Source organism: Panthera pardus, unplaced genomic scaffold (assembly GCF_024362965.1).
Source record: "Panthera pardus isolate Hobbes unplaced genomic scaffold, ASM2436296v1 HiC_scaffold_10, whole genome shotgun sequence".
NCBI classification, from domain to species: Eukaryota; Metazoa; Chordata; class Mammalia; order Carnivora; family Felidae; genus Panthera; species Panthera pardus.
In genome coordinates, this window is record NW_026526655.1 from 16610249 (window position 1) to 16632709 (window position 22461).

Genomic DNA, 22461 nt, shown 5'->3' on the forward strand with positions numbered 1-22461 from the left:
ATGTTTCAAGAATAAGGAATGATCAGAAATCCGAGGGGGAGGGGGAGAACAAATGTAGAAAGATGATATTCTTTAAAAATTGTAAATATTTATTTATTTATTTATTTATTTATTTATTTATATTTTAGAGAGAGAGAGAACGTGTGAATGGGAGAGAGGGGTAGAAGGAGAGAGAGATAGAGATAGACAAAGAGATAGAGATAGATAGATAGATAGATAGATAGAATCTCAAGCAAGCTCCATCCTCAGTGCAGAGGCCGATGTGGGGCTCGATCCCATAACCCTGGGATCATGACCCAAGCCGAAATCAAGAGTGGGACACTCAACCAATTGAGACACCAAGGTGCTCCAGAAAGATGATATTTAAAAACCTCTTTGGGATGTTTAGAATTAGAGACCATCTGTGACCTTTGAAAGAGCAGGTTTGTGCAGGAGGTCATGGTAGAGGACGGCTGTTTAACCGGAGTAATGGAAATGGCAAGAGAGAAAGTGAAGATCAGAGGTAAGAGCTTATGCCAAGTTCCCTTTAGAGATACGAGTTCATCATTTGCTGTCTAGAGGGTTAAAGTGATGTGTTCCAGATCACCACATTGAGCAAAAGGAGATCAAAGTGGACATCCTCCAATCTCAGAGTCTCTAGCCCATTGAAGAGGGCTATCCTTGGCTTGACCAAAGAATATTACACTGTCCAATACAGTAGTCACTAGCCACATGCATCTATTTAAATTAATTAAAATGAAATAAAATATTACAGTTTAGTTGTTCAATTGCACTAGCTGTATTTCATGTGTTCAAGAGCCATACATTTCCAGTAGGTACCATATTGAAGAGCACAGATATAGAACATTTCCACGAGAACAGAAAGTGTTACTGAACAACACTCGTGTAATTTATCACTCCCACTTGGGCATTTTGAAAGTGAGTGATTCATAATCCTACCAGGACAACAGGCTTGAATCATGACAGTCTTGGGAAAACCAGGACATATGGACACCTCAGCTAGATTGACCATGTTAGGAACTTTGTTTCACAAGACACGAGTAAAGCAAACGGTCTCAACATCTGAAGCCTTTAGGTAGGTGTATGGATGGCCTCTAAGTTCCTCTGATGAATCTCATTTTCTGATATTCATGCTCTTGTGTAATTATTACACCTTGAGTGTGGGCTGGGCCTATTGACTTGCTTCTAACAAATAGAATATGGCAGAAGTGATAGGATGTCATTTCCTAGATTAGGTTACACAGAGACCATAACTCTCATCTTACACGTTCTTGTTTGCTTGCTGGCTTGCTCTGAAAGAAGCCAGCTGCTATGCTGTGATATAGCTCATGGAGAGACCCATAGGACAATGAACTGAGGTAGATCTCTGGCCAAGGAACTGAGGCCCTCAGTCCAACAATTCGCAAGGAACTGAGGACTGTCAACAACTGTGTGAATAGTGCGGTAGAAAACTCTCCCCCAGTCAAGTCTTAGATAAGACTGATTCAACAGACAATGGTTTGCAACCTCTGGAGAGATTTTGAGCCAGAGGAACCTAGATAAACCACCCCTGGATTCCTGACATTCAGGAGCTAGGAGGTAATGAATGTTTGCTGTTTCACATTACTACATTTTGGGGTAATTTGTTACACGGCAATAGATGACTAATATATCTGGACTACTCAAGGGGTCATTTTAACAAAATGTTAAGGATGTAGGTGTTGACATGCAAGCATTTTACCTCACTGCCCATCTTCCCCAGACTCAATTCTTCTTCCTCTTTTGTCTTTTTTCTTCTACAGTATAGGAAGGCCAGCATGTGGCTTGATTGAATGACGCTAAACCTTCAACGTACGTTTGCTGACAAAAAAAAAAAAAAGAGAGAGAGAGAGAGTAAAAAGTAATATAAGGCAGGCAAAGTTTTCCTCCTTCCACCCACCTGCAGCAGATAGCTAGACTTGAGAGAAGAATACCTCCTCAGCATAAACAAAAAAGTCCAGAGAACTCTCGGGAGAGGTGTTTAAACTGAAAGCAAGTGATTTTCTTGGGTTGTTTCTTTTCTTCTCTCTCTGACATCGATTCTGCTCTTCCTTCGCTCACCGCGGGTCTGTGTATACCGGTGGCCGTGGGCATGTTGCACTGTGAGCACAGGCCTTTTACTCTGGTTCTTTAGTGTTCACGAAATGAGAGTGTGACTGAACAAAGCCATCGGTTTGCGTCTCGGAGCATTCATCACCCATATTCACTCCGAAAACCTTGATGGAATTCTAGTTCAGCAGAGAGCATCTCCAGCAACGGTAGTACATGTGTCATCTCTCCCACGATGAGAGTAAGTCTGTGCTGTCTTAAATACCCCTTTGCCATAGTCGCGAAAGCCCAGAAGGTCTTGATGAAATCCATTCGAATAGACGCATAATTTCATTAACCCGAGGGGTGTTATTGGCAAAATTACTCCACACGACCAATTTTTTTTTTTTTTTTAAAGAAAAAAGAGGTGGACAGTGTAAAAAGGAGTCTAGAAGCTAAAGACTGAAATGTTGAGAGGGTTGGAATTAACATTCGGTAAGTGAATGGTCACAGGCGTCCCAGACCCATTCAATGTGACTATGACCAGGACTTAGGATAAAGGTAGGCTTTAAGTCCCATGGGATCAAAGATAAGTAGACATTCCAAGCAAGGAAAATAAAATGTACCAAGAGGAAGAAAAACATTTACGATTCTACTGAGAAAAATAATCAGCAGTCATCTGATGAGGTCAGGACAATGAACACCTAGTCTAACAATGATGGCCTGAATCACAGTGAAAATTAACCACCTACACCTATTACTTCAGGGACAGCACAATTACCATAGCTGGCATCATAAAAATAACATTTCAAACAGAGGCTCACGAAATGTTTTTTGTTAGGCATCCTCTTGGTTTCTCAATTAAAGTCCCTGAGCTACCTTCTGTTTTGTAAATGTAAGTGTCCTTTCGGTATGTTCCCTTTCTGCCCTGTATGGATGAGGAAACTCGACGACTTAGAAAAGCCCTGGGGGAATATGCATGGAAGGTCTCCAGTGATTCTAGAACCGTTTGGGGGAAAATGATTTTTTAAAAACTGAACAGTTTGAGACATGCCTTCGTGAAACTGGGTAAGATAATTTATATAAAGTATAGTAGTAGGATTCAAAAATGGTTTCATGGTTCTGATCAGTGTGTCGATTCAGGATGAGAGAGGTTATCAAAAGGATTGTAGGACCAAATGACACATCAATACTAATCTTGAGGTGGCCTAGTGAAGAAGGAGTTGGGAAATTCGCCCTACAGGGGAGAAAAGGGGGAAATCCGCGGATTTCTCTGGTTGACTGAAAGCTCTGGATATTGAAAAAAAGGTTTGCTCTGCCACCCACTAAAACATTCTTATCCCATCCTGCTTTATCTTAACCTGGATTACTGGGCTAACCTTCTCTTTCTCCTCTCCTCCTTAAAGTATATTCTAATATTAACCTCTTTCTCAAGAGCAAACATTTTCCATGAATTCCAACCTCCCTCTTTTCTGCTTGTTCTAGATTCTCATGATCCTTGAGCTAAAATGGCTTTGTTGACTTAATGTACTTAAATGCGTAACTAACTTCCTCTTGGTATGGATGCCTACGTGTCTGCTTTTGGTCCTCGCTAAGCTGAACTGTAAGCTCCCAAGAGGGCAGGAAGTATGTTTTAAATTTTTGGTGCTTGCCTTCTACATCATTATCCTGTTTAAAGCTTCAGACACAGCAGGCACCATGACTATGACGGCTTATGCATTGATGGAGCTCCCCCTGGCAAAGTGAGTCCGTTCAGAGAGAATCTCAATGACAGTAAGGTTGGAGGAGAATATGTTTGAAATGAATGTGATTTATAGTTGTAGTTTAAGTTTTAGAGTGCAATAAACACAACCCTATTCTGAGCTGCTGGTTTGGAAATACTGAGAATATAGAGTCGCCTTTATGAGCACACAGTAGTTACGGGAGGAAATAGTGATGATTAATAGCTTACGATCACAGGATGCAATCCTGCAGAAGGACAAACCCTTAGATTGAATAAACATTGAGTGCTTACTATCTGCCAGGCGCCGCCACATTTCGTTCTCAGAGACATCCTGCCAGGACGTCATTAACCTTAGTTCACAGATGAGGAAGGGGAGCCTGGGTGGCTCAGTCTATTAAGTGTCCGACTTCAGCTCAGGTCATGATCTCGCGGTTCGTGGCGTTGGGCTCTGTGCTCACAGCTCAGAGCCTGGAGTCTTGCTTCAGATCCTGTGTCTCCCCCTCTCTCTTCCCCTCCCTCACTTTTGCTCTGTCTCTGTTTCTCAAAAGTGAATAAACATTAAAAAAAAAAATGAGGAAGACGGGCTCTGAGCACAGTCCAGAGACGGTAGGTTGAAGAACCTGCATTGGAAAAGCAGGTCTCTTGACTTCAGCTGCATCAGGTGACAGTTCCACCCGGGGTGCTGATTTTTCCAAGAGAAATATTTCTTCCATGTTTTCAAGTCGCAACAATAAAAAAGAGGTATCAGTTTACCTCTAAGACCTTCTTTCTCATACACACCGATCATGAGTTGCGCTGCTGACCCGAAACAAATATCGAAAGCTAACTACTGATGCGTTTAACACAAAGACACGTCGCCAATTCAAGAATTAAAGATAGCGTGCCTCGTCCATGTTCTTACTCAGCCAAATAAACAAATACATGTGAATATTATTTATGGTGAATAGAACCATTTGGGCGAATATTTCAAGGCTATTTCCCGTGGATACCTGCCTTTTTTTTTTTGGCTGGAGGGTTGCTCGGCGAAAGAACCCTCTTTCTGGTTTTGCCGTCTCTGCTCTATAGCTCTTGCTGGGAAGCTGGGTCACTCCTTTACTACTCAATGTATCCAATTCCTCCCCATCCCCCGGAGGCCAGATGGAGGAAAGGCAGGTCAACTAGGCTCAGCTGGTCTGACCCCCTCACCCAGGATTTTGAAGGTCGAGCGGGTAGATCACACACAAAGATGGTCCAGCCCAGCAGAAGCGGTGGACACCTCGGAGTCTGTATTCAGTGGTGGCAGAACGGTGCAGTGGCACTCGTGACAATGCTCATCCCAGGCCATTTTCCATCCCTACCCTCCGTGACCTCCAACCCGTTTTCTGACCCTGATCCTGTAGCCTCCGCTGTTGATTCCCTTAGCAGTTCCTCCTCGAAATCAGGAGAGCCTCAATTAACTTAAGCGGGAGTCTTGCGACCGGTAACATACGGATGTGATGGTACGTTCTGCCCTACACACCATAGTACTAAGGGAAATGACGAAGTTCATCTTCACGTCTCCGATTCTTACCGGGGACATGTGGATGGTTTTTAAAACACAGTGATTCACAGCCCAAACGGATTCTTCTAGGAGCTCAGTGTTAACGACCATTGTCAAAATGGATGGAATGAATACTTGCCGTCTGGGCTAACTGTTCGGCCTGGAGATGTTGGCTGTTTTCCCGGCCGGGGGGGGGGGGGGCACATCAGCACAAGGGAGGCAGGGAGACGCCGTAAGAAGCGTATAAGCTTCGCAGTCGTGTCCGCCCGCATCAACAGCTGTGCGATCCCTGCCATCATCCAGCTTCTCGAAGTTTTACTGTCCTCATGTGTTCACCGGGAGAAGCCCGTATACTCTTTTCGTTGTAATAAGAGTTCATGAGGTTAAAGCACCTGATAGAGACCGAAGAAACGTTGGCCAAGCCATCTCCCCTTCTGTTACGACTTCTGTTAATTTCTGCGTGTGGTGGAAACCACCGTCTGGATGGAAGGGAAAATGGAGGGAAAGATCACTCAACGAGCTGCCTGTCAGAACACCAGGGGAAACATTCCACACACATTATGTGTGTCTGTGTGCGCCTACTGGGATTCACGTAACCAGTATTTATAATTTTGATTATTTAAGCGTGATCCCAGAGGTCCATGACATGAGGTGCTTCGTAGTTTTAATAAAGTATACAAATGTTCGAACTGTATCCTGCCAAGGTGGTGAGGGAGAGCAAATCACTTAGCTAGTGAACAAACCCAGCTGACTTTCCAGCATCAGCAATTCAGCCCATCTCTCTTGTTTTCTAGTAACTTCTCCTGTATATTGCAAATCTTAGGAGGTGATCGAATTACAGTTTCTTTCTGGGAAAAGACCTCCAGAAGAGAAGAGATACAGGTAATACAAGGCAAGACAGATTGCAGAAGTGCAAGAAAAAACAAAACAAAACCCAAAAGCCAAAAAAACAACAGCTGCCCGAGTTTTCCAAAGAACAGATGACTTAGAGTTGAATCGGACCTCACGACGGCTTGGCTGGGAGTTGGTGAAGTTCCACGGTTATCCTCCATAGAAGGACGGCTACATGAAAACATGTTAGCAATTGCTTCAGCCAGCTCAACCCTGTTCCTCAGGTGAGAGAATGTTGAAAGAGAGGTCAGTTAACGTTTATATTCACATTTCATTGCAGTTTGTGTTTGGGATCGTTTGCTGTCATAGTACGAGGGAAATCGTTGGTTGGCAAAAGTTCATGAACAATGGATATACGTATTTTTTTTTCTTTCCGTGGGTAGAATTTAATATAATGTTAAGGGGTCAGGGTTTTACAAGGGAAACAAAAGTGGGAATAATAATGAACTGGATTGGCTCCTCAAGGATTTCAAGAACAGTGTTTTCAAAGAGAATCATCAAATCACAAAGCCATGGAGCACCCCAACCTGTCTTCTCTAGTTATATCAGATGATAATTTTACCTGAAGATTCTAAGTTGTGTTTAAAATTCTGTCAATACTATACACGTGAATTTTAGGAAGGTGGGTATTATCAGATCAACAAACAACACATGAGCTGGAGGTAAGGGATCTGGGGTGGGCGGAGGTGAGGTGAGTTTACTTAGTTGATCTCCGCTTGAGGAAAGTCTTTGATTTGGAAAACATGGTTTCTTGGGACTGAGGGAGGTAATATAATGTGTCCCTTGCCTGTGCTTCTCCATTCCGGAAGCCTCAGGTCTATAAAGCAGGGGTAGACAGGAAAATAAAGCAAGAAGACCTATGAAGGCTAATCAGAAAACGTCTGTAACTCTTACCTTAGTGAATTTCAGTTTGAACGGATAGGAGCTGCTTGAAAGCGTAGCTTCGGTTCTTTACGTGGAATTTTGTGCGATATTGTGTTTTAAGGAATGCAACCATTATGCTGTCTCTTTTGATGGATGAAAAATGTTTCCTCCACAGTGTCTACAATTAACGTGATATTGCTTATTTCCTCTCTTGGAAGGACACATTCTTTTTTAAAGGTTATTTATTGCTCAGGTAGGTCCTCTCTATGATTCCTTCCTCTGACGAGGTGACTCGGAATATTATCCTGCCGACAAGACATGCAGTAAAGCTCAGTAGCAGAGAAAATAACAGTGTCGTTAACCTCCTTAGCACTGGAGATAAATTAACACTAATAAGATAGGTACCAGGGTAGCAATTGACTTGACAGAATGAAATTCACCAGCCTAAGGAGGCGGTAGCCGGTGTCACTCTGCTATACTCCCCCGTGCTGTGTGGACGCCGTGGCTGGCGAGCGGCTCATTCCTGCCTTCCTGATGTTCAGGACGCTGCCTTGAAGAAACGTCCAGCTGACCCAAGGTTGGTCTCACCCTCCTCTGCCGCCCCTGCTGATGGAAACCAGCGCCACCGTTATTAATTTGAGTCTCCGTGGATCAAATAACTTTTCTCATCTCATTTCATGACCGGATATCATGACAGCTTCACGGTAGATATACATGCCATGACCAGAGTGAGCTCTGCCTTTCTGGAAAGCATTTTGTCAAAATATTGAAATAATGTGCTGCGAGGGGAAATGGGCCACAGTGGGTGTTTTCGGAGAAGCAAGCTAGGAGGGGAGAAAGAAAAGAAAAAAAAAAAAAAGAAAAGGAAAGGAAAGGAAAGGAAAAAGAAGAAAAAGCAACAACGTAAAAGAAATAAGGACATAAAAGGACGCTAGTTATTCAGGGGTCCCCCGGGTCACCTTTGGCCAGCCGTGGAAATGCATTTTAAGTTTTCACTTGTTAATTGAACACTAAATGAATATGGTGATAATTAATATTTTTACTGCTTATTAATTAGGAACCTGTATCCAGCTACCTAGAAAGATGATCTATGAGGCATGACTAAGTTGCCCACTGTGAATTGATGGTGCCTCACACGTGGAAATATAAATGTGTTAGTCATTTTGCTTCACTATTACAGGAGCTTTTAACAAACTGACAGGTCTTCCAGTTCTTTCTTTGTCTGCTGGGAGGGACTGCAGTTACACAGGAGGGGGACTCTTTTTTTTTTTTTTTTTTGCTGTTATTTACTGTTGCCGGCAGGCTGAGACAGCATGCAGCCTACGGTTCACATCAGGTCCGCTTCTGAAGATCCTTTGTCCGTGGCATGTGGAGTTTTTCAGGTTTGTGCCTTCCTCCAGTTGCCAAAACATCTGGTTCGGTTTTGGGGAAATATTTGTAGTTATTTTTCCATCCGGAATTAATTACTGCCACTGGAACATTAATGGGTGCCCTGCTGGCTTAATAGATTTTATCTGTGCGCCCTCCTATCTGTGAAGTGTAACCGACAAATCGGAGCTCTGTTTTGTTGTGACTTTCATAAAACGGCCACAACCTGAAGAACTGAGGCTTGATGATTCAGAGGATGAACAGATAACAGATTTGTGAGACAGGGATTCTAATTTGCAAAGATGACTTTGTTACTTCAGTAATTTAACATTCATTGAGGAAATCATCGAATGTATTCCAAAACTCATACCTTCAGTAAACTAGGCTCATAGCAACCATAGGAGTATATGGGTTAATGTTAAAGCTATTGTGCTATTTCATGGGAATGTTTGCTTGTTTATTTGTGGGGTTTTTTTTGAATCTTTCAAACAACAGTTTGTGTAGAAAAGACGACGAAGAAGGAGTTACTATTTATTGTTCTCTATATAGAGGTACTGTATTTAATGCTTTACATGTCTAGTAAAGCATTGTATGAGGTAGGTATTATGATGGCCCATGTTACATACAAGGAATTCAAGGCTCACTGCGACTGTAACTTGACCAAGGTCGTGCACTGAATAAGTGGAAGGAGGACTAGGTTTTGAACACAAGTATGTTGGACCTTGAGTTCACTCTTTTGACTATAATGAGAATAGTATACGTTTACCACCCTTTTATCAAACATCTTTTAAACACTTAAGTTCTGGGCAAGTACTTATGCTGGAGGCACAGAAGGGGAACAAGACGAGGTTTCTGGCACCTACCAGAGTGCCTGGCAGGCCACACAGGGTCTCTGTGGCATCATATAGAGGCTTGTAGCTTGGTTGTAATTCTGCAATGCTTTCTAAGGGCTTAAAGCTTCATCCCCCAGAAGGCCTATCCCGTTTTAACTAGAGCTGTGAATATTGTTGAAATAAATGAAATACATCTTTAAACCGCCTAGTATTCAGTGAGCAAGACAGCGTGACCCCTTTCAGGATGAACAGGATTTGCGTCTGCATCTCTGGTCATACCCTTCGGAAGTTGTTCAAGCTTTTGGAGACCTACTTTCCCGTCGATAGAGTGGAGATAAACGCTGTCGCCTTCATTGGGTTCCTACGACCGCTGGACGACATAAGGGACTATCATTTGGCGTCGCGCTTAGCATATCGTTAAATCTTAGAACCATCATTGGTCTCGTTATTAGGAAAAGAGAAGAATATCGTAGGAACTCACCTCTTCTCCATGTGTTCACTCCAGCCAGGTGCGTCCCATATATTTCAATCTGTGAATGAGCTCTTCCCCAGAAGGGGAAGCTCCAGGCGCGAGGAAGTATAGCTCAGTAGCTCACATCCGCTCGGCGTATCTCCCGGCTGGCTTGAGTTCTGTCTTTATCTTGCTCTATTTCTGCATATCCCTGGGTTGTTCATCTCCTCCTGAGGGTGGATCTCTGGATTCCTGATTTTTTTTTTTTTTTTTTTTTTTTTTTTTTGCCTATCTTCTGGATATTATCCTTTACTCACCTCTTTCTTTGAAAGTATGCTACCATTGTGGATCTCCAACAGAGAACTTGGGCTTGTTCTATTCGGCTGTGGCTTGTGGCTGCCCCTGCCCGAAAAGATCAAGATACCAGGTTATGTGTGATTGGAGCAGGGGCATGTTTGAAAGTTGACAAGTTAGCCTTCACAGGTATTGCCAACAGACAGGTCAGGTAGGATGAAAATGTTAATTTTTGGAGGAAATTTTAAAAAGTAAAGAACCCTCTCCCCCCCCACCCCCACGTGAAACACAACCAACCAAACACAAAATTTTTGGAGGAGGCATGTTACCGTTTTGCTGGAAGAATGTTTTAAGTAGATTGTGCCAACGTAAAATAACCTGCACAAAAGACCTTGGGGTTAGAGCTACGGGGAATCCCCACAGAATTTCGAGGAAAAAAGTTTGCACGATGGGAAGAGAGCATGCGTATACAAGAGCGTGGGGATATACAGCAGGTCAGTTTGAAACGTGATTCTCAAGAGTCGGCTCTGTAACTCTGGGGAAATCACATTCTCTCTCTGAGGTTGTTTTATTTTATTTTATTTTTCCTATAAGAGGATTATATTACAATCCGTGTCACAGATTATTGTGTAGATTAAATAAAATAACGCAAAATAGTTGCTCTATTGCGTCGTATGTGCTGGCGGTGATTACGTTTGCTGCATTCACACGGGTTTTGTTGCACAATAGTTGTGTACATGGGCCAGGTCCAGGGACTGTCAAGAATGAACTCTGGGACTCAGTGAAGGTCATTTTCACTTTGTTTTGCTATAAAGAGTTTGAGGAGTTCAACAGCCTACATGGAGGAACGGCTTCCGGGAGGAGTTAGTGGCGGAAGATTCTGCACCTTCTGTTCTGTCATGTAGTGTAAGGCTGTTTTTTTTTTTTTTTTTTTTTAACGAGTAGACTTTATTTTTTAGAGCTGTCTGAGGTTTCTAGAAAAAGCGAGCAGGGAGTAGAGTTACCATATCTCTCTCCTCCTACACAGTTTTGTCTATTCTTATTTTTTTCATTCTAATGTTTATTTATTTTTGAGACAGAGACAGGGTTCTAGCTGAGCAAGGCAGAGAGACGGAGACACATTATCCTAAGCAGGCTCCAGGCTCTGAGCTGTCAGCACAGAGCCCAACGCGGGGCTCGAACTCACGAACCATGAGATCATGACCTGAGCCGAAGTTGAACGCCCAACTGACTGAGCCACCCAAGCGCCCCCAGTTTCCCCTATTATTAATGTCTCCTTTTGTTATCATCTTAGTGTGGTATATTTGTTACAGTGGAAGAAAGGATACTAACACATTGTTATTAATTAAAGTCCATAGTTTACGTTAGGGTTCACTCTTTGTGTTGTAGAGTTCAAAGGAGTTTGACAAATGAATAATGTCAGTTGTCATGGTGGATACGGCCACCACAACAGGATCATACAGAATAGTTTTGCTGCTCGAAAAGTTCCCTGGGTTCCATCTCTTCATCCTTCCCATCCTCCCTTTAAGTCCCTGGAAACCACTGATCGATCTTCTACTGTCACCATAGTTTTGCCTTTTCTGGAATGTCATATAGTTGGAATCATACGCTAAGTAGTCTTTTCAGATCGGTTTAGTTCACTTAGCGAAATGTATCTAAGATTCCTCCGTCACGACTCAGCCCCCCAGGTGCCTCTAATTTGCATTTTCTTAATGACATGTGATATTGAATATCTTTCTCATAGACTTATTTGCTATCCGTGTATCTTCTTCAGTGAGCTGTCTGTCCAGCTCTTTTCTCCCTTTTAAATTAGGTTGTTTATTTTCTGGTTGTTGTTGAGTTTCAGGACTTCTTTGTATATTTCCGACAGCAGTTCTCTATCAGATAAGTGCTTTTCAAACGTCTCCTCCCAGTCTGTGACTTGCCTTTTCATTCTTTTAAGTGTCTCCTGCAAAGCAGAGGTTTTACATTTTAATGAAGTCCAATTTATCAATTTTCTCTTTCGTGGCACACACTTTTTTGGTGTTGTATCTAAAAAAATCGCCATCATATCCAGAGTCACCTAGATTTACTCCTGTTCTATTTTCTACACATTTTATAGTTTTGTGTTTTACGTTTAGGTCTGTGACCCATTGGCAGTTAATTTCTGCTTAGTTTTAAATTTTTAAATTTATTTTTTTATTTTGAGAGAGAGAGAGAGAGAGAGAGAGAGAGAGAACATAAGCAGGGGAGAAGGGCAGAGGGAGAGAGAGAGAATCTCTCAGGCAGGCTCAGTGCAGAGCCCGATGCAGCGCTCAATCCTACAGCCCTGGGATCATGACCTGAGCCAAACTCAGGAGTTAGATGCTTAACCAACGGAGACACCTAGGTGCCCCGATATTTAAAAATTTAAAGTAATGTTTACTACCGAGAGGGTTTGAGAATCATTGAGATAGAGGAGCTTGAGAACAGTGGTCTTAGATATGGGTAGTAAGTTCCATACTTTGAGTTGCTACGTTTTTTTTCTCTTCTCCGTGAAACTATATTTCAACACAAATGTGCAGTGTTTTCATTATGGTCGCAAATGTTATCGGAAAAATAGAGTGAGAATGTTGAGATCTGTTACATAACTCCAGTCCATTTTATGGTCAGTGAGGAACGGGTACCTCAACTCAGACTCACCTATAACTACCAGCATTACCTGTAATAATGTCTATAATTACCAGGATTATCAGAAAATGAGGATCAGGATTCCACTTAGTTTCTGTGAAACGGTTCTAGGCAGTTAGCATACTGCGTGTCTGCTAGAATCTCATGCCTCCGCAACCACGTAGTGACGTTAAAAGATGAGAACCGTGATGTGATTCCCCTTACACTCTCTGTGTCTACCCTGATGTAGAGCCCGGGGTTAATTTAGACAGCACAGACCCAAGGCCACTGGGGGCTTTGGAGGTGCACAGCTGATATGTAGCCCATATACCAGGGACTATGTAGCCTATTTTCAGGATTCAGAAAGTATGAGAAAGCCAGAACTTTCTACACAGTGCTTCCCAAACTCCATTGTGCATTTAAGTCACTTGGGGATTTTGTTATTAAAGTGTGGATTCTGATTTGGTAACTCTGGGGTGGAGCCTAAGAGTCTGGGCTTCTCACCAGGGCCAACTTGGCCATTGGATACTCTCGAAGGGGCCTCAGACAATGTCCTAATTTCTTTTAACATCTGAGGGAAAACAGTTGAACTTTTAGGTTGAAGGAAAAGGTTTTCTATATAACATTAATGTATCTGTCTTTATATTAGCATAATCGTAAAAATATACTTCTCAATTTTCTTCTTGAGAGGGACCCATGAAGACAGACGCACCGATGGCCCAGTGAAGTCATGAGGAAACGCTGTTTCTAACTTCTAGGTGATAGCAGTGCAGCTGGCCCAGGGACCACACTTTGAGTAGCAAGCTTTTATCAGGTTCTCTTTCTTATAGGGGATGATGAGAAGAATATCTAAAGCCATGTAGCATTTCTGGGATTCTCTACTTATTAAATAAAGTCTACATGCACAGGTAAGATTCTCCCACTTGAACCTTTTAATAGAGAAGGCACTTTCCCCAGTTTTCATGGCGTTGACTTTCTTGACTCTCAGTGTGTTTTCTTCCTTGAATGGACTCCTCAAAACTTTGGCCCCAGAGTATATAATCAACTAAATCTTTCGACTGCTATTGTTGGCTTTGGTAGGTTTCCTTCGACATGGGCATTCTCAATGTGATTGGGAAATATGTTCAAGGCAGTCTCTGAAATGTCTTTGCTATTTACTCAGGATTTCTTCTTTCTCCACCGAGAAAGCAAAAGCCATTTAACTTCCCCCCCCCCCCCCCCCCGCCCCGTTCCTGTCAGCCCTTGCCTTGTCCTAAATTAAACAAATATTTGTTAAGTATTTATTCTATGCCTTCACACGGTCCCTGCCTTTTGGTTGCTCTCTTAACTTCTTTTTATTTGAGTCCCAGAAACTTCTAAGTTAAGGAAAAAGAAGAAGCAAAACAAAATACCAACTAACTTACCAACCAACACAACTAACCAAAAAAAAAAAATCCACCTAGAGAAAAGAGGAAAGCTCTTACCTGGATCACTTTTCCATCGTCTGTGACAATGGTTCTGAAAGTGTGGTCCCCAGACCAGCCACGTCAGCATCACTTGGAAAACTTGTTGGAAAATACAAACTCTAGGACCCACCCCAGACCTACTGAGTCAGAAACTGTAGGGGCGGGGCATCGAGCTGAGTTTTAACAAGCCCCAGGTGATTCTGATGCAAGTTCATGGTTGACAACCACAGCCCTAAAACATTCGTTCTTAACAAAGCTGCAAAATAAAATCACCTGGAGAGCTTTAAAACACACAGATGCCCGGGCTCCCGTCCAGACATTCTGATTCAATTAGTATGTAGTGGGGCCTGCCCATGGATATTTTTAAGGAGCTTCTCAGATGATTTGAATGTGTAGCCAGGGCTGAGAACTGCTGTGACATGTTTCTTTACATGAAATTCTTCCATGGCAGGTGTGTGAGTGTGTGTATCTGTGTGTGTCAACAACCCTGTGTGAGCGTGCATGAGCCCTGAGTCTGTCTAATTACACTCATTCTTAGAAAACTGCCTGTCACAGAGACGGTTCTAGAATAATCTAGACAGTGGTCAGCAAACTGTGTCCGTGGGTCACATCTAGTCCAGATGCTATCTTCGGACTAAGAATGAGTTTTTACATCTTTAAAGGGTTGTTAAGAAAAAGAAAAGTATGTGGCTGAGACCACATGTAGACCTTTACCCGTAACATGAAGCATGTTGTCCTTTACAGACTATTTTGCTGACCCTGCTAGAAAATGCAGCAGGAACATCTATAGAAGAGTTTGTAAGCTGGTCTTAAAAACCAGAGCAGCAAACCAAACAGCTGCAGTGTAGGACTGTAAGATCCTTAAATGACGTAACACAGGAGGGAGTTAGAACTCACCTCAACCTTTAAGCATTTGGATAGGTAGAAGGAAGAGAAAAGCCGTTTTGCCTAACGCCTTCTGGAAGGGGTCAGTCAGACGTCAGGAAACTCAGCTTCAAACACTCCCCTTGAACTTAGAACACAGTGTTCATAACATTGTTGGGCTCCTTTGTACGGAATACACATACAGAATCACAGGGCTTTGCAGCCACGGTTATACTTTATTTTAAGAGATGTATCAGGAGTATTTTTTATTTAAAAAAAATATTTATTTATTGAAGAAATCTCTACACCCCGGGTGGGGCTCGAACTTGCAACCCTGAGGTCAAGAGTCACACGCTCTTCTGACTGAGCCAGCCAGGCACCCCTAGTTTTCATTTTTAAATTAATTAATTAATTAAGGTAAGCTCTGTGCCCATGATGGGGCTTGAAACAAATGTCTCTGACATCAGGAGTTGCATGCTTTACTGACTGAGCAAGCCAGGTGCCCCAGGAACATTTTTAAATAAATGTTTATTCAATCTTTGAGAGAGTGTGAGCAGGGGAGGGGCAGAGAGAGAGGGGGACAGGGGATCCAAAGCAGGTTCTGCACTGACAGCAGTGAGCCCATGGTGGGGCTCGAACTCAGGAACTGTGAGATCACAAACTGTGAGGTCATGACCTGTGAGATCATGACCTGAGCTGAAGTCGGACACTCAACCAACTGAGCCACCCAGGAGCACCCCCAAGGAGAATTTTTTTAATGAGAAGTTTTAAGTGTCCAGAAAATTGGGGAAATAGTACAGAGAGTTCCCATATACCTCCTTTCTCCCATGCTCACAGTTTCTGGGGTTGTTAACATCTTGCATTAACGTGGCATATGTTAGCGTCGATGAATCATTATCGATAACTTGTTATTAAGTAGACTCCATAGTTTACATTAGGGTTCCCTCTACTTGTCGTACAGAAAGTTTGGTGGTTTTGACAAATGTATAATGATGTGGAACTACCATTCTGGTGTCATACAGAATAGTTCGCTACCCTAACAATCATCTGGGCTCCCCCTATTCATTCTTCTCTCCCTTCCCCAAGCTTCTGGCAATGACTGATCATGTCACCGTCTTCATAGTTTTACCTTTTACAGAATGTAATCTCGCTGGGATTATACAGTATGTTGCCTTACGCGCTGGCTTCTTTCACTGAGCAATATGTTTTAAACGTTCCTACAGGGGCGCCTGGGTGGCTCAGTCGGTTAAGCAGCCGACTTCAGCTCAGGTCATGATCTCGCGGTCCATGAGTTCCAGCCCCGCGTCGGGCTCTGGGCTGATGGCTCAGAGCCTGGAGCCTGCTTCCAATTCTGTGTCTCCCTCTCTCTCTGCCCCTCCCCCGTTCATGCTCTGTCTCTCTCTGTCTCAAAAATAAATAAACGTTAAAAAAAAAAAATTTAAACGTTCCTACATATCCTGATGTGGCATGATAGCTTCTTCCTTTCTTTCTCTTTCTTTCTTTTCTTTCTTTTCTTTCTTTCTTTCTTTCTTTCTTTCTTTCTTTCTTTTCTTTCTTCTTTCTTTTCTTTCTTTTCTTCTTTCTTTTATTATTTATTTATTTTAAGAGAGAGAGAGTGAGCGGGGAGGGGCAGAGAGAGAGGAAGACAGAGAATCCCAAGCAGGCTCTGTGCCCATCAGCACAGAGCCTGATGTGGGGCTCACACTCACAAACCATGAGATCATGACCTGAGCCAAAATCAAGAGTCAGACACTTAACCAGATTAGCACCCCCAGGCACCCCTTGTTTCTTTTTAGTGCTGAATAATATTTCATGCTATGGATGCCTTTTTTTTTTTTTTTTTTTTTTTTAGTTAGATTGTAGGGCAACCCATCCCAAAGCCTGTCTCATTCTCCTTAAAGTGACTTCCTGCGTTTTTATGGCCCACCTCTCCCTGCTGGAATGTAAGATCCATGAGTATAGGAACCTTGTCTATTTCATGCAATCCCACATCCCAGCACAGAGCACAGGGCTTGGTATAGAGTAGGCATCACACAGAATGTATCTCGAATGATGCTTCGTAACTGCTGTTTTTTACAAAAATGCAAGAAAATAAACAAGTTTGTAGGTCGAATGTGCTCGGGGACAGTTCCTTTTAACTGCAGGAATTATCAAAGTCCTTAATATGCTAAAGTCCTACCTTGATAGGTAAATGTTATATGTATTATCATGTCAAGATTCCAAAATATTTCTAACCACTTGTATCAGATGCGGATGCTGTAAGGCAAAATCATAGATGAAAGTTTATAAGAAAATGGAGCCTGTGAATTCCTAATCAACAGAGGCGGCTGTATGTTGACAGGACTTGGTATTCTCTTCATTGATATCCCTGTAGTTCATACAATTGATTATGCATAATATAATCATGGAGGTTTGTTATTGCTGCAGTCACCTGAATATTTTTACATTGTTTAAAATGAGACAGAGTCGGTCTTCTAAGAATTATTCTTATCCCTGATTAAAAGGCCTCCCAAAGTAGAGCCTAGTTTATGAAGCCAATCACTGAGGAAAAGTACCCAAGTTATCCTAATATGTAAAATGTAATAAGCCACGGTGGTTTGGAGTACTTTAACATCCTCCTCTCTATTCCGATGGGAAATGAGAGGTCCCCGGTGTCATTTCATTTGGGGAGAGCTATTCATCCCAGATAATCCTACAGTTATTCAATTAGCCAAACACCATCATTCTTACTTTTTAAATTAGTTGGAATTCTCTGGTGAAAATCAGTCCAGGTTGAAAACCCATCCAATCATCCGGCAAAAATTGGACTGCCCTCTGAGTTCAAGGTGCTGTGTCAGGTTCTATGATCAATAGAAGATACGTGAAAAATGGCCTGGCTCCCCCAACACCTATAATCTAGCTGAAGAGTCAGCCACACCCCTAGTTTCCAAAGGGGCCTTGAAGCAAGAGACTTACTAGAAACACGGACAACAGAAAAATAATAACGTGGATGCTTATTATTAAAAAAAATAGGGAAAACCAGAAGGTATTTAATCATCTTTGTCCCACTAATAGAAATTTTTCTATATCACGAAGAAGAAACAGGTAAAACCCTGGGAAAGCTCTGAAAAGTGTTGTTAGAAAGCTTAATGAAAGGACATCCTCCATGTGCTTCCAGAAATGGCAAATGGTGCCCTATGCCTCACATTTTCCAGAAGCAGGTACAGAGAAATTGAACTTGCCCTGCATGAGAGTGTGGAAGCAGCCATTCTCTGAGGATTTCAGTCTTCCTTCAGCTGTGATAATTGGCGATCGCTGAACAATCGAGAAGTCACATGGCTAATGAGATGACCAAAATCACTGTATTGATTGCTCCTGTTTGGTTTCTGTTATTTCAGCTATCAAAACAGAATCTAATCTATTTCGTAGTTGACGGCAATGACTACAGCCCAAATGTATTTGATTGGGAAGGTATTAAACACAGGTTAAGTGTTGAGCTCAGTGAATCTAGTCTGTTAATGGCAGCTCGCAATAGGAGATTGCAGCCCAGCTTAAAGCATCGCAACTTTGCAATTTTCAAGTATCTTCTAGTCCCCATTGGGAATGACAGGTGAATAGCCCTTACCTTTTCTTCACAGTTTGCCCATTTTTCTTTTTATTTTCCATGACTTAAAAAATTTTTTTAATGTTTATTTATTTTTGAGACAGAGAGAGACAGAGCATGAAGGGGGGAGGGTCAGAGAGAGGGAGACACAGAATCTGAAACAGGCTCCAGGCTCTGAGCTGTCAGCACAGAGCCCGACGCGGGGCTCGAACTCATGGACCTCGAGATCATGACCTGAGCCGAAGTCAGGCCGCTTAACCGACTGAGCCACCCAGGTGCCCCTTTCCATGACTTTTAAGTAATCTCTGCACCCAATGTGGGGCTGGAAATTATAACCCTGAGATCAAGAGTTGCATGCTCTACTTGACTGAGCCAGCCAGGGAGTCTAATTTCCATGCCTTAAAAAATTTTTTTTTAAAGTGTATTTACTTTTGAGAGAGAAGGAGAGAGAGAGAGGTAGAGTGTGAGTGGGGTAGGGGCAGAGAGAGAGGGAGACACAGAATCTGAAGCAGGCTCCAGGCTTTGAGCTGTCTGCACAGAGCCCGATGTGGGGCTTGAACTCATGAATACGCAAGATCATGACCTGAGCTGAGGTTGGTTGCTTAACCAACTGGGCCACCCAGGTACCCCCATGACTTTTTTTAAAATTATTTTTAAATTTTTAATGTTTATTTTATTTTTGAGAGAGAGAGAGAGAGAGAGAGAGAGAGAGACTGAGTGCAAGTGGGGGAGGGTCAGAGAGAGGGAGACACAGAATCTGAAACAGGCTCCAGGCTCTGAGCTGTCAGCACAGAGCCCGTGCGGGGCTCGAACTCACGAACCATGAGATCATGACCTGAGCCGAAGTCGGCGCTCAACCAACTGAGCCACCCAGCGCCCTCCTGCCATGACTTTTAATAACAGAAATCTCTGCAAAGTGAACTTGAACCTCAAGAAGCATCACAGGTTTTCTTCTATTCTTATCTCTGATGATTTTCCCCATCCTTATTTCTATTGCTTACCCTTGAATTTAGGAAAAAAAATACTAGAGTATATAAATCCTCTGGCAAGAAGACACCTGATGGTACAGAATTCTCCATAGAAACCTACATATTTTCACTTGATTTTTCAAATTCTGAGAATGCCTTTGAAATGTTGAATCCTTAACTTCACCAAAAGTTCATCCTAGTTAATAGTCTGGTTACAACAAACAAGAGAAAGGATTCACCACCTGAAAATAATTTCAACAGGATGCAAACTGAGCACTGTTTTTCTTTACCTAAAGTGTGAGTCACTCCACCGTCCTGTTCTTTGCCTTGCTTTGGGGAGTTAATGTTTTACAGAAGTTCTAGGGATGGATTGATTTGCTTAGGTGTTGGTTTCGCTTTGATGTGCAATAGACAGATGCTGTCGGACGAAGTTGGTAAGACAAGGCAGCCTCGTCCGTTTCCTGGGGAGCCTCAGGACTCATTTCACAAGTCATCCATTAGAAAACCAAACCCATCTCAAAAGAGACCAACAACAGTACTCAGAGCTCTCCGAGGCAGAGGAGAGCAACCCTGTATCCCTGGGGGCAGATAAAACTCAACCTCTGAACCTCAAAGAAGGCTTTTGTGCTTGGAGGGAGCAAATTTATGACAGTTGATGAACCAAAGAAGCCATGGGCATTTGAAGGAAAAAAAGGTTAACTGAACATTGTCTTTTTGTTGGGTATGGATTTGTTCTTTTTGTTCTTCCCCTTTTGAAGTATTTCTAAAGGGAAGAAAGTCTCCCGCTCAATCACATTTTTTTAAAATAATATACAGCATATTCTAAAGAGCACATTGGAGACCTCACACCCACGAGGTAAGAGTTCCAGGACTGTACTTGAGAAGGGGAACTATACTAGTTGAGCACTAGATAGTCTTAGTGTGAGCCATGGTCAATGGTGGAAGATCCATGCTGATCCTTTGAAAGTTCAGGAAATCTATAGCCAAGGTCACAGCTTGATCTTAGCCAACTTCAAGCCTCTGCATGGAGACAGCAAGGAGCTTCTGTCTCGGTCAAGAAGGTGGTCAGAAATCTCCAGTCATCTGAACCCTGCGATTATTATTCAGAATCATCAGGGCCTCGAAAATACATTAATAGAAATATCGGTCCTCAGGGGTGCTTAGGTAAGGTGAACAACCTCTGATTTGCACTGCTGTTCAAAGAACCACCTGCTAAAGAATGATGATGCTTCTTACAGATAGAGTCTATGGAGAAGAATTGAGAGCATCTAAAAAGGCAACAGTAGCATAAAAAAGAAAAAAAGACAAAACTGACTGAAGTTCATCTGAGAGGCTAATTATTATTCAACCTTCATCTTGAATACCTAGATTTCTGACTTCCTGTATGTACTACGTGTTTCTTAACCCTAACCTTGCCTACTTTCAAGCTTGACTTTATTATGCCCTTACCTCTTCTTACGGCTCCCCCAGTATTGAAACGCTGTTCTCCTCCCAGCTACCCCTGGTACCTCAGATTCCGCTGCCACCCAAGATGAGTCTGTTGTGACAGAAAGGAGGGCATTGTGGATTTACAAATAAGAAGGTTCAAAATCCACTTTATTCCAGCCTCTTTTCCCCCTTGCTCAAGTAACAAAAACACTGTCAGACATTCAGAAAGTTGACGTGTATAGACTAAGTGCACAGATAAACACTCAGGGTACGGTTTGTTTGTTTTATTTTAAATTTCTGATGAAACCCAAGAAGGTCAAGCCCAGGGCCAGGGTTTTTATTATCTTAGAACAAGATTCCCGTGTCGTTAAAATAAGCAGGCGCCCACCTGAGGTAATATTGGGTGTAGAAGTAGTATTTCGAGTCCACAGAGCATTTTTGCCACCGGCCAGCGTCACCCTGATTTCTGAGCTCTTTATTCTGAGCTGATCAATGTCACAGAGAGTTCTGATTCCTAGAGGCAGTTTCAGTGGGATAGGGCAGATGCCGTGTCAAGAAATGTCAGACTCTTGGTTTTCGGGGAAAGGGATCTAGTGGTCCAGGCAATGGAAGAGAATGGAACACTTACCGAGTTGAACTATCTGGACCCATCAAGGGTAATATCAGAATGAGAGTCCTCTAACATGAGCATGTTTCACCGTCCAAGCCTCCCAAGCCAGAGCATTTAAAAAGTTAGGTCATAAACCAGGTAGAAAGGTTGAGCCCTAAGGAGTTTTAGAAAACAACGGTTACAACATCAAAGAATCATCTGGCTGAAAAATTGCTCTGCCGGATTCTGGGCTTCTTTTGTCTTTTTTTTTTTGTGAAATCTTCCAGACCTGTCTGCTCCCACAGATAGCATGATCTAGGGCAAAGAGTATGTGACTAGGAGTCTGCCCAATTTGGATACTGACTACCCTTCTGGAGCATTTATTCGGTGGTACTTTATATGCAATCTCCTTACCCTTCACTGTTTGCTTCTGTGCCGGGATTATTATCTTTATCACACAGGTGCAAACGCTGAGCCTCAGAGAGGTTCAGTAATTTTTCCGAAATCACAACGCGAGAACGTGGTATTTGAACGCATCAGTAATCAGTGGAAACTTAAATTGTGAAATGGGAGCTATAAAATGGGAGGTGGCTCTGATGATGGAGGGAAACACCGCATGACGTAGCATTGGAAGAGCATCCCAGCTCGGTGTAGACGTTCACCTCTTTTCAAGCCTGCCTCCCCTGCGCTCCAGCCGGAGCTGGAACTCGGCCCTGTGTCAGAGGAGCTTGTCCCATGCAGGGGATGGTGAAAACCGCCCCCCTCCCTGCCCCTGCGGGCTATGGCTAACTGGGGAATCCATAAGATATCATGGGAGGGTCGGGGCGTGGGGGGTGCCTGGCTGGCTCAGTCTGTAGAGCGTGGGACTCTTGATCTCGGGGTTCTGAGTTCAAGCCCCATGTTGGGCTTGAAACCTACTTAAAAAAAAAGAATTATGAGAAGTCTAGACCTGTGTTGTCCGCTATGT